At 41.2% G+C, this 11,199-nt stretch overlaps 1 long non-coding RNA gene across 1 annotated transcript in view; it reads right to left on the reverse strand.

Moving 5' to 3' along the window:
- Positions 1–6,057: 6,057 nt before the first annotated feature.
- LOC109923202 overlaps positions 6,058–11,199 on the reverse strand; it is a 15,665-nt gene continuing 10,523 nt past the window's right edge. The window contains exon 2 of the long non-coding RNA XR_007261395.1: positions 6,058–7,356. This is a non-coding gene — a long non-coding RNA (uncharacterized LOC109923202). The remainder of the gene's footprint in view (positions 7,357–11,199) is intronic.

Consider the following 11,199-nt stretch of genomic DNA (forward strand, 5'->3'; position numbering starts at 1 on the left):
ATCCTCTATCCAAGCTAATATATTACCCCTAACCTTGTGTGTACATCAAATGAATCCTCGAAGTCCAGATTATACCACATCCACAGGACCCCTGATAATCTACGTTGCTTGTTACATCTGCAAAGAACTTTCTGAATAAAGGTGCTATATTAGCATTTTTAGCAATTTGCTAGAAGCTTTCCAGAATCCAAGGGATTTTGGAATATTAAAAGCAATGCATCTGTTATTTCTGCTGTTACTTCTTTAAGTCCGTAGCATGTAGGCCATTAGGCTCTGGGGACTCATCTGCTTTTAAGCCCAGTAGTTTGTTCAGTACTTTTCTCAAGCGATGGTGATTGTTTTACATTTCTCCTTTTGTATAAGCTCTGCATTATCTGTTACTGTTGGGATGGCTTCAGTATCTTCCAGAGAGGGTGGTGCGGTGGGAACCAGTAATCTGGAGGCTTAGGCTAATGCAATAGACTCGAGCTCAAATCCCAATAGAACAGTTGGTGGAATTTAACAGGTTATAATAAAGGAACCAAGACACCGAGTTAAGACATTTTGAAATTCGAGAGAGTAAAGGCAGGATGGCCTGTAATGCTAGGAATATTATAGGTAAGGTGGATCAATTAAGTGTAAGCATTGACATGGATTTGTGATATTGTTGCTATTGGAGATTGATGGTTGATGAAGGGGCAATTGGCAACTCAATATTCCAGGGTATTGGATCTTCAAGGGAAGGTGTAAAAGAAGTAGTGTTGCTTTATTAATTAAGGAGCCAGTTGCTGCAGTAAGGATGAGATCTCGGAAGGATCTTCAAATAAGGCTTTGAGAGCACAGTTTAGGAATAAAAGGGTGAACAGTCTCATTGGAAACCTATAATATAGTTGCAGCAATCAGCAGGCAATAATAGAGCAGATATATAGATAATTCACTGGACTGTATAAAAACAAAAATAGGGCAATTATATTACAGGATTTCCTGTGACATTAATTGGGACAATCATAGTGTATAGGGTGTAAGAGGATTGGCTGCTGTGAGGTAAGGGAGGAAATTACAGGGGCCCTGACTCAAATTTTTAATTCCTCTCTGGCCAAAGGGGACATGCCAGAGGAGTGGATGACAGCTGAAGTGGTTCCACTTTTGAAAGACATTAGGGAGAAACCAGAAAATTACAGTCCAGGGACAACTCAATGAATTAAGCAGCTCAGAAGAACAAAAGGATCTTGGCATGCTCATCTACAGATCGCTGAAGGTGGCAGGAATGGGTTAATCAGGTGGTTAAAGCAGCATATAGGACACTTTCCTTTATCAGTTGTGGCATAGATTATAAGAACAGGGAAATTATGTTGGAGCTATACAAAGCTTTTGTTAGGTCACAGCTGGAGTATGTGATTACAGTCACCACAGTACATTAAGCATGTGATTGCACTGGAGAGGGTGCAGAGGATACTCACCAGGATGTCACCCAGGTTGCAGCGTTTTAAGCAATGAAGAGAGGCTGAATAAACTCAAGTGGTTTTCTTTAGAGCAGAGAAGGCTTAGGAAGATCTAATTGAGGTGTATAAGTTTGTGAGGTGCACAGACAGGGGGACAGAAAGTGACCATTCCCCTTAGATTAAGGATCAAAAACAAGGCAGCATAATTTTCAAGGTGAAAGGCAAGCGGTTTAGAGATGATTTCAGGATTTTCTTTTCACAGGATGGTGGGAATGTAAACATAGATTGACTTGGAGGGTAGTTGAGGCAGGAAAGCTAAGAAACTTTAAAAATGTATGAGCATATGAAGCATCATAACATTCAAGGCAATGGGCCAAGTTCTGGAAAGTGGGACGTGTAGATAGGTTGGTGCAGACTCAGTGGTCTTCTTCTGTGCTGTAGGACTCTATCAGAATTCACATGACACCTGGTTATAGTTCAACAGGTTTATTTGAAATCATAAGCTTTCAGAGCGCTGCTCCTTCGTCAGGTGACTTCACCTGACGAAGAAGCAGCACTCTGAAAGCTTGTTATTTCAAATAAACCTGTTGAACTATAACCTGGTGTCGTGTGAATTCTGACTTTGTCAACCCCAGTCCAACACCGCTACCTCCACATCAAAGGACTCTCTGACATTGAAAATCTGAGGCAAAATATTGATTTGTCTCCCCGCCATTCTGGTGTTCCCCATTACTCCAACCCTGTCCCTGATTGCAGTTATCTAATAGGTCCCCTAACAGTAGTTCCATAGTATGACACAGTATAAACCAAGAATTACTCAGGGTTTATAAGGAAGGTACAACAACCATGGGTGACCAGATTAATCAAATTGTTAGGGATAGCCATGAGGGAGAGTTCACAATGTGGAATAAGAGATTGTTTCTTGGAACATGATGTTGCGGAACCAACCAGGAGGCAGGCTGTTCTGGATTTAGTAATATGTAATAAGATGGGATAAATTAATTGTCTCATAATAAAGGATCTTCTAGGAAACTGTACTCAAATAGTTTGAGGACGAGAAATTCCCGCAACTCTTACAACAAACTGTACTCATTGGTATGTTTGAGAAGTGTCCCTTGCCCAATTCATAGCTGGAAACAAAGTATTGAAAAACCTCCTTGGGAGGAAGCATTCTTGAACTTGCATAACTGCACCAAGTGTTCTGATATTAAACAAAATAGCAGCATTGTGACTCAGTGGGTAGCACTGCTGCCTCTCAATGCTAGGGATCCGGGTTCGATTAATCCTTGGGTGACTGTATGAGTGGAGTTTGCATGTTCTCCCAGTGTCTGCGTGGGTTTCTACCAGGTGCTCTGGTTTCCATCCAGATGTGCAGGTTAGGCGGATAATGGTTAGGTGCTAAATGCAGGGTTACGGGGATGAGGAGGAGGCCCTTCAGAGGGTCAATGCAGACTTGATAGGCAAAATGGCCTCCATCTGCACTGCAGGGATTCTATGACTCTATCAAAAGCAATTACATGGGCATTCTCCACAAAGCCAACTCCTCTTTCTGCAGCTTACGCCCTCCATAGGCGAGATCATGGTAACTCCATATTAGGAATTTAAGCTGAGGGCATGTTTTTCAGCACTGCTCTCTTCCAGATTAGTCTATCTCAAATCAAAAAACGTACACTCAATGTAAACACAAGAAAGCAGCGTAGTCTAGACCTAACCACTGCTCTGCACCAAATTGGTAAAACTCCACCAATTAACAGAAGAATTAGATGCAGACGAGCAAAAATACTTACCCAACAAGTTGTTGTGAACTTGACAGCACTGATTGGGAACATGGTGTAGTAGATTCAATAGCAAGTTTCAAGTGAGAGAGTGTTTGTATCATCGATTGCTGCCAGTGAGATGCTGGAAAATTGGAGGTTCGATAACATGGTGGTGCTACTATTTAAGAAAGATGGTAAGGAAAAGCCAAGGAACTATAGACAGGTGAGCCTGACAGAGGTGGGCAAGTTGTTGGAAGGGATCCTGATGGTCAGGATTTACATTTATTTGTAAAGGCAAGGACTGATTAGGGGTAGTCAACGTGACTTTGTGCGCGGGAAGTTGTGTCTCACTAACATGATGAGTTTTTTGAAGAAATAATAGAGGATTGATAAGGGGAGATTGGTGGACATGATCTATATGGACTTCAGTATGGCGTTCGACAAGGTTCCTCATGGTAGATTGGTTAGCAAGGTAAGATCACATGAAATACTGGGAGAACTAGCCATTTGAATACAGAACTGGCTCAAATAGGAGACAGAGGGTGGTGGTGGTGGATTATTTTTCAGATTGGAGGCCTGTGACCAGCAATGTGCCACAGGGTTCAGTGCTGGGTCCACTGCATTTCATCATTTATGTAAATGATTTGAATGTGAACATAGGAGGTATGGTTAGTAAGTTTGCAGATGACACCAACATTGGAGGTGTAGTGGACAGTGAAGGAGGTTAACCTGAGAACAATGGGATCTTGATTAGATGGGCCAAGAGGCTGAGGAATGGCAGATGGAGTTTAATGTAGAGAAATGTCAGGTGCTGCATTTTGCAAAGGCAAATTAGGGCAGGACTTATACACTTAATGGTAAGGTCCTGGTGAGTGTTGCTGAACAAAGAGATCTTGGAGTATAGGTTCACAGTTCCTGGAAAGTAGTCCCAGGTAGACAGGATAGTGAAGGCAACATATGATATGCTTGCCTTTATTGGTCATTGCATTGAGTATAGGAGTTGGGATGTCATGTTGTAGCTGTACAGGACATTAGTTAGGCCACTTTTGGAATACTACATGCAATTCTGGTCTCCGTGCTATAGGAAAGATGTTGTGAAACTTGAAAGGGTTCAGAAAAGATTTACAATGATGTTGCCAGGGTTGGAGTGTCAGAGGCTGAGGAGTGACCTTATAGACGTTTATAAAATCATGAGGGGCATGGAGAGAGTGAATAGACAAGGTCTTTTCCACAGGATTGAGGAGTCGAAAACTATAGGGCATAGGTTTAAGATGAGAGGGGAAAGATTTAAAAGGGACCCAAGGGGCAACTTTTTCACACAGAAGGGTGGTGCCTGTATGGAATGAGCTACCAAAGGAAGTGCAAGAGGCTGGTACAATTACATTTAAAATTCATCTGGATGGGTACATGAATAGGAAGGGTTTAGGAGAATATGGGCCAAATGCTGGCAAATGGGACTAGATTAATTTGGGATATCTGACTGGCATGGACAAGTTGGACCGAAGGGTCTGTTTCCATGCTGTACAGCTCTACGACTCTTTACTGCACTGTGGGTAAAGAGTTTGCAACCCAGAGACAGAAGCAATCAGGTCTCCTGCTCCAAATCAGATACTACTTGTTACAGTGTGGCTTGTGTTACGAAATTGTGTGGATTGATCATGAACAGAAGGCAGGAAGCTAGAATTTGTTTGTTTAAAAAAAAAAGCAAAACAGAGAAAGTGTATTCAATAGCAAGTTTCAAGAGAGTAAGAATGTGTTTATCATTGATAGCCACCTGCAAGGTGCTGGAAAACCAGAGGTTGGATGACATGGTGCTACTATTTAAGAAAGATAGCAAGGAAAAGCCAGGGAACTATACCTCTGTCAGGTTCACCTATCTAAAGTGCTTTTCTAAGCTTAGAGATTTACACAGAAAGTGGGTCTGCATGCAGATTACAGACAGTTCTAAATATTGAAACATGTATCAATTGGCTGTGTGATTGAAAACCTTAGGCTTGTTTTGATGTTTTGGCAACTAGTTTGAACCAGCCAATTAACTTAAACCAAGTACTTAGAAATTGAAAGCCAATTGAAATTAAATCTGGAAGTGTTGACAACCGGGGACCAATCCTAGTATAAGAAATGGACAGATCAAGGGTATTAAAAAAAAAAAGAGGGCATTTGGAAAATCGGCAGAGAGCCAACTGCCGTCTGAAGGGGTGACAGTAAATCCGCCATCTGAGGAATTATTACCCAGCTCATCACTAAGCTCTCTAAAAAAGGCACCACAAAAAGGCACCACAGCACTTCTAAGAGTCCTCACAGAAGAAATTACAGAGAAAATATCCCCGACAGCAGGGTCAGCAGAAGAAAGGCTGCAGAGATGGTGGAGAAGGCAGTGCATTCCAGAAGACACATTCTGTGCGAACTTTGAAAGGCTAAGTTTGAATTTATTGTTTTCTTATTAGTTGGATTTATGTAAGTGGGACCTGTGTTTATTGGAACAGCATACCAGTAGAATTTAGTTCAGTTAGGGAATAGTAAGTGGTTGGGGGGGTGGGATTGTTCAGTTTGTTAGTAATTCTGTTAATTTGTTCACTGTCAGGGTTAAATAAATAAATTGTTACTTATAAAGTGAGTATCTGGGATTCCTTTCATTTAACTCCTTTAACTGATTACGAGGGGCAAGGTGAGCTTCTCTGGGTGTTTCAGGTTTAATTATTAGAAGGAAATCTCTACTCCCGTCATAACAGATTGGGGCTGGTGTTTCGGTTTAATTATCAGAGGGGCTTGATCTTTAACCTCTCCTTCGTAACATTTGTTTGAGATGCTTTCTTCAGCAAATTGTCCATCAACAGAATCAGAAAGGAAAGGCAAAATTAAACATCAGAAGGCAGTGCTCTAGTGTTTTAAAAACAAGTCATTTTAATTTAAATTTTAAGACATTGTGTAAAGTAGTTTGCTTCTAATGTGGTGTGAGCAGCAAACTAAAAGGGAATGATTACAGTGAATAATAGTGACCAGTAGTCACACCTTCAACATCCACACATGACAGCGGAAAACCTTAAAATAATTCTGATGCATTCAAGAAACATGGGCACCCATGTGCCACAAAACCTTTCCCAAATGATCACTTCACATCATCATCAAAATGGCCAAAGTCTTGCTTTTCGTTCCTGCAGAGAAGCAGTGGCAGCTTCAACTTCAGTTCAAACAAGACGGTCGAATTCTCCTGCAGTATACCATCAAGACAATGCCAGAATGCAGGGAGCCCAAAGTGAGGCTTTGGATGGCACTGGCCCGATGCCAAAACCGGATGTGGCCACCCCACTCAAGCACCACGTCACTACTTCAGCAGGTAACAAAAAATTTTTAAAATTTGGTATAAATAAAATGTCAGTCAGCCTTCAGTTACAGGAAACCTCTGCTCCATTGCCTAGGTTATCCCAGCAGCTTCCAGTAGAGGGTGCAGTTTTTATGTTGAGGGTGTTGCCCACATTTCCTTTGATTTTGAGCTGTAGTAAGCCATTGGCATTCCCAGAACAAGCAGCAGCTTTCTCGCAGGCTACTGTAACCCCATTCCTCCCCTGGAATCCAAGCGACTTGGCTTTTCTTCTGTTCTATTCAGTCACGTCAGACAGGATACATCTCAAATAAACACCACAGCACAGCGAGGGGGCTGCCATGTTTGTGGGTTTTTGCCAATATGGCACAGAGCCATGTCACTGAATAGAGATCTTCACTGTATAAGCTGCTGGTCAGCGCCTGCACTCCAGGTTATAATATTCCTGAATTAAAAAGTTAGCTTTACTTACTGATGTAGTTCATTTACTTGCAGATAATCTCCGTTTCTGTCACAGCACCTGCATGAATGCTTTGTAATTGTAAACTGAGTACACATACACAATACGCAATGTACAAACAGCTGAGAGTTCCAACACAAGGGGTAAGCTGAGATCCATCTGTGCAGCTTTCATGGCTATGCCAGTCTGCTAAGATATTCTTCCAATATAATGGCTGTCGACCAATGCTTGCCTCTTAATGCAGTCTCATTGCCGTTAACTTCTCCGGGCGAAGAATGCAGCAATGGCCAATGTAGCACCCACAGCTGTAAGTGCCATAAACCATTTTACAAAGGATTCCTGCAACTGACGGTTACGAGCAGCAGCGTTATTTCCATACAGTTGCACAAAAGCATCCTGGAAAAAGAAGGAAACAGCACAAGTTACTTATCAGCAGACACTGCTTTTGACACCAGTACAAGCAAGTTTCCATGACCCACTATTTCAAACCTTACAAAAAAAACTAAAGCCATGGTCGAGTTCCCAATAAAGGGGCCAAAAACCATATCAGACCCATATAAAGGGCAAAAGACCCCAGGTCCAATCCTTACTCTGCATTAGGTCAGCCAGTCACAGCCAAATTAACAGTGGAACCACGATGGATTTAATGAGCTCAGTGTTGGGTAATGGGTAATGCTGTTAAAGCTGCATGCATTAACTGTCTCCTGGAAATAACTACATAGTTTCCTAAGCCAGTTCAGAGGGGCTTAGGAGCCTCCTTGTAGTGTGGGACTGGAAACATGTGCAAGACAGAACAGGTAGAGCCCCGAGAGACATTACCCAACTAATTAGGATTACACAACAATCTGGAAGCGTTCATAGTAATTTTTCTGATGCCACTAATTTTCTACAAATGTATTATTTAATTCAACATCACATATGGTGGTGCAGTGTCAGTGGATTAGTAATCCAGGAGCCCTGGCTAATTCTCCAGGAACATGGGCTCAAATGTGACCATGGCAGCTGGAGGAGTTTAAATGACAACAACACCCACATCTCACAAAAAAAGAATAAAAAGGGCAGAGTCTGAACAACATCCAAGGTGCTAGTCTGGTACTAAAACCACTATCCTACTTTATTCCTCCTTAGCCCATTATTACTAGAGCTTGGCCAGAGGGACCCAATTACAGACCAGGGACCCACTCTGGAATTGTTTTATATTTTTCTTTAAAACACACTGGGTCAATCTAGGCTGTGATGTCCTCCAGTTAAATTAGCAGTCAGTGCTAGCTTCATACATAATAACGACCTTTAGTTAAGGTATGTAGGCTGCAAGCAGCTCCAGAATTGTATCCCAGAGGGTCCATTTTGCAGCCACAAGATGCTAAAGAGGAAAATGTATATTAATGTTATAACAGCAAGAATCAACATGGAGTAAGCAGGGTCATTGTACCCAAAATGTTAACTCTGCTTTCTCTCCATTGATGCTGTCAGTTGTGAGTTTCTCCAGCAATTTCTGTTTTTATTTAAGCACAGAGTGAGCCTTGGTACTGCCAAATCATTTCTTCACAGTAAAAGGAAAACCAATAAACTGCAGTGAAATAGCTCGAGTAAGTGATCATAAACAGCAAACTCAGCTACATACAATATTACTCTGAACTTAGCTAGTGTGTGGCTCTGTCTGTTGTGGTTTGGGTTACCTTGCAGGATTTTAAGTGTGTGTCCACGTGACAAAGGCAGTCTAAACTCCCAATAATTTAGAACTCGCACCTTAATATATATATACAAAACCTTTTAATCATTCCATAGTACATCCAAGATCATCTGTGTTGTACACTAAACTCTTGTTTATCCCACTACACTGCCACATTCTGGCTAGATGTTACTTATTTATAACTGAGCTGGTGCACAAGAGAAATACAGACAAGTTAGAATTTGCCAGAGTCCTATCAAACCCAAATTTGGATTTGTGTTAACATGTTAATTAGTCAGAACAACTCAAACAGCTTCTAACAGATGAGCTGGCTACATGCAAGTGTGAGGGAAACCATACAATGGAGATACCCAAGAATATCACTGAGCTATCAGGGTCAACTGGTCCCTTTTTAATATTTACTGTTCCACAGCTGAACCATCAAGGTGGCCAATTTGTCAAGTTGGGAGGTTGCTCGAAAATGAATGCTCTTCAATATATACTGGGTACTATGTAATGTGATAAAGCTCACAAAGGATGCACGAAGATCAGGGGACAGGGCAGAGCTCATGGGACATCTAACGTGCACAGGTTGAAGTCTGATTACCCGAGTCTGCAGAAGACCAGGTTAGATTAAGGAGGAAGCTGGTAGAACAGTGGTTTTCGTACTGGACTAGCAACTCACTGACGTTTTGATTTCAGACCCCACTCTGGTAACATGTTGTATCACTCATTTTGACAAACTCATGAGACAGCACCAGAAGAAATACCAGCAAAAGCTGTCGGATTGTTGTGAAAGCCTAATTAACTGGCTAGTGTCCCTTAGGCATTCTATTTGCTCTGTCCCACAGTGCATGGGTAATAAAAGTAGTATAATGCAGATGCCAAAAAATCTGAAATAAAAACCAAAGTGCTGGAGAAACTCAACAGGCTTGGAGTAGCTAGGGGTTTCAAGTTCAATTTGACTTAAATTACTTGGAGGTTCCTAATTCCCGCTGAAATGACTTAGGAAACTGCTAAGTTATTTCCCAGCAGACAAATAATGCAACCTTACCAGCATTACCCGTACCGTGAAAGCAAATTAATTAAAATTATGGAGTTCCTATTATTCCCCTGGTTGTGAACGAATTAGATTAACCAGAGCAAGGATGTATACAGTCTAGAGAGGGATTTTGCTTTGATTACAGCTTCTATTATAGAACAAAAATATTTATCGTATGAATACAAACTTGTATTTGGACAACACACTCCAGCCTGAATCACAAGGAATCATAAGGAATCATTAATTGAGTTTAAGACATTTCCTAATTGCACAATTACTAAATAGAATGAATGGACACATGTACTTATATTTTTTACGCAGTATGTTACACAATATGAAGAAACAGTCTTTTGTCAACCTTCACTGACACAAAGCTAGAGGTGACATTCAGGACACATGTACATAATCCAAGTTTCAACTCTGAAAACCAATAGGTTATAAAAATTAATGCTGGAGTTCTAGTACAGCTTTGTGCTCTCCACACACACAATCAAGATCATAAATCATAAAAGATATGGGCCATAACAATGAGCAAGATGTTCGGATATCAACTCCAAAGGACAAAATCAATGTGAACGTTGAACTTCTGGCACCGAATCCAAATGAGAGAAATCAGCCTGTTTGTTTACAATCCATCCCAGTCCATTTGAAAGACTGCAGGATCACTGAGCAGCCTTCTTACCTTAATTCATCTTAATTTAATTGAAAGCACTGTTCCCCCGCCAAGTCAGGTAAGGAGTCCAAACTCCAACTGATAACAATCTTGATTGGGCAAGCAATACTATTTGAAGCATTTTTAGAAAAGCTGTGAGGCTGAAATAAAAGATGAAGTTGCTGGAGAAACTCAGCAGGTCTGGCAGCATCTTGGGATAGGATGTGGAGGTGCTGGACTGGGGGTGGAGAGGGTGAGAAATCACACAACACCAGGTTATAGTCTAACAGGCTTATTTGAAAACACAAGCTTTTGGAGTCTCACTCCTTCTTCAGGTGTTAGTGAGAGAGGTGGCACCAGACACAGTTTATAAATAAAAGATCAAAGAGTCACACAACTGATGAGGATGTATTAAACAAATTTAAGATGCTGTTAAATCTTTAATCAGTTAGAAGGCTTTAATTGATTAATATGTATGTGTAAATCCCCAAATTTCTTTCAAGTCACTGCCCTGAGAGAACTAAAGGTTTTATCAGTGTAAAGAAGAGGTGACATTTCAGGTCAGACGATGCATATTGGGTGTGAGGCCTTGTTTAGAATCTGTTTGTGTTTTGGTTTGGAGTCAGACTGGCTTTATTTTTAAAGTAGGAATTTAAATAACACCACATTGACTGACTGTCTATAAATTATGTGATTTTTGAACTAAATAGAATGCATCGGCAAATACAAATTCACCCCTTAGATTTACACGGCTGTGTGTGTGTATGAGGGAGAGAAAATGTGTATGTGTGGGGGAGGGGGTGGGGGGAAACAGTAAGGGGAGGGGGAGAGTGAGAGACAGAGAGAGTGAGAGACAGAGAGAGTGAGAGACAG

This window comes from Rhincodon typus, unplaced genomic scaffold (genome assembly GCF_021869965.1).
Source record: "Rhincodon typus isolate 14 unplaced genomic scaffold, sRhiTyp1.1 hic_rhity00002661, whole genome shotgun sequence".
Taxonomy (NCBI): domain Eukaryota; kingdom Metazoa; phylum Chordata; class Chondrichthyes; order Orectolobiformes; family Rhincodontidae; genus Rhincodon; species Rhincodon typus.